The sequence below is a fragment of the Bos indicus genome, chromosome 1 (genome assembly GCF_029378745.1).
Source record: "Bos indicus isolate NIAB-ARS_2022 breed Sahiwal x Tharparkar chromosome 1, NIAB-ARS_B.indTharparkar_mat_pri_1.0, whole genome shotgun sequence".
Lineage (NCBI taxonomy): Eukaryota > Metazoa > Chordata > Mammalia > Artiodactyla > Bovidae > Bos > Bos indicus.
Window position 1 is genome coordinate 95337788 of NC_091760.1, and position 2381 is coordinate 95340168.

Consider the following 2381-nt stretch of genomic DNA (forward strand, 5'->3'; position numbering starts at 1 on the left):
ATTAATTACCTCTATAAAGCTTCCATTTGCATTTCTAAGGTACTGGAGATTAGGTTTCAACATATCACTTTGGAAGGAAGACAATCAGACCCATAACAGATATTAATATAGATCAAACATACTTTTTGATGTACTGCCAAAAATTCTATCTCCTGAAAAAAATTTATTAACCTTGAACTCAGACATAAATATTTACTTCTGTGGTATATGAAATACATGATTTCCCTCTCTGCACTCCTAGGAAAATGCTATAGCTATCTGCATTTGAAATACTTGTTTTAATATCATTTAGGAGAGAGTGCGTTTCCTGTCTCCCACAGGCTTCCCCCAAAGGCTATATGGATCAGATTTATTTATTTCTATGTGAAGAAAGACGGCTTTCCTGATGGCTCAGTGGCAAAGAACCCACATTCCAAAATAGGAGATGTGGATTCAATCCCTGGGTCAGGAATATCCCCTAGAGAAGTAAATGGCAACCCACTCCGGTGTTCTTGCCAAGGAAATCTCAAGGACAGAGGAACCTGGAGGTTTTCCATGGCAGGGGGAGGAGGGGGGAGGGGTGGAGGGTAGGGAATAGCTGGATATGACTTAGTGACTAAACAACACCAACAGTGTGGAGGAAGAGCCAATCAGGAGTCTGGGAATCAGAATTCTAGTCATGGTTTTACCTCTGTCTTGTTGGATAATCTAAGGAAAATTCCCCTGCCTCTGTAGGGCAAGGCAAAGTCACCCTGCAGCATTCACTTGGGAAGGAGGCTCCCTTTCAGCATTTTTCACTTAGGTTCAAAATACTTCAAAGATCATTGGTGCGTTACTGTTTTCATGCAGTTCCTTTGTCATCATACCTAACATTTGGATGGCATACAAAGCAGCAAAGCAGATTACTATGGCAAGAGGCCAGGCTCCTTCCTAACCAAACAACTTAATTGAGACTCTGATTTCAACAAAGAGAAGAGAACACAAAGGTTTTTTGTTTTTTTTTTAATTGGCACAGATGTGGTGGGTCATTTTTATGTTTCCTGTTTCTTTAAAGGAGATACTATCTCTTCCAAGTTTTTCTTTTTTTTCCCCTAGACGAATCACCTTGCAGTTATCTGTTTTTGTTTGTGTGAGGTTTTTGTTGTTGTTGTTGATTTAGGTTTTTTGTCTTAAAAATGAACATTTATTTCTCACAGTTCCGGAGGCTGGGAAGTCCATGATGAAGGTTTTGGCTGACTTGGTGTCTGGTAAGCGTGTCCTTGGTTTGCAGACAGACATCCTCTTGCTGTGTCCTCACATAGTACAGAGAAAGGTCATCTTTCTCAACACTGTGTTTCAGATGTACAACACAGTGATTCAGTTATACATATTTTTTTTTCTGATTCTTTTTCACTATACATTATTATAAGATACTGAACATAGTTCCCTGTCCTATGCAGTAAAACCTTCTTGTTTATCTATTTTGTATAGAGAGTTGTATATTTGTTAATCCCATATTCCTAATTTATCCTTCCCTACCTCTTTCGCCTTTGGTAATCACAAGTTTGTTTTCTATGTCTGTGGTCTGTTTTGTGTATTCACTTGTAAAATAGCTTAGATTTCACATATAAGTGGGCTTCCCTTGTGGCTCAGCTGGTAAAGAATCTTCCCGCAATGCGGGAGACCTGGGTTCAATCCTTGGGTTGGAAAGATCCCCTGGAGAAGGGAAAGGCTACCTACTCCAGTATTCTGGCCTGGAGAATGCCATGGACTGTATAGTCCATGGGGTAGCAAAGAGTCGGACATGACTGAGCAACTTTCACTTTCACATATAAGTGCTATCGTACAATATTTGTATGATACACTACGTACAATATTTGTCTTTCTCTAACTTAACTTCATATGAAAATCTCTAGGTCCATTCATATCACTGAAAATGGCATTATTTCATTCCTTTTTATGGCTGAGATGGCATCTGGTCCCATCACTTCATGGGAAATAGATGGGGAAACAGTGGAAACAGTGTCAGACTTTATTTGGGGGGGCTCCAAAATCACTGCAGATGGTGACTGCAGCCATGAAATTAAAAGACGCTTACTCCTTGGAAGAAAAGTTATGATGAACCTAGATAGCATATTGAAAAGCAGAGACATTACTTTGTCAACAAAGGTCCGTCTAGTCAAGGCTATGGTTTTTCCAGTGGTCACGTATGGATGTGAGAGTTGGACTGTGAAGAAGGCTGAGTGCCAAAGAATTGAAGCTTTTGAAATGTGATGTTGGAGAAGACTCTTGAGAGTCCCTTGGACTGCAAGGAGATCCAACCGGTCCACTTTGAAGGAGATCAGCCCTTGGATTTCTTTGGAGGGAATGGTGCTGAAGCTGAAACTCCAGTACTTTGGCCACCTCATGCGAAGAGTTGACTC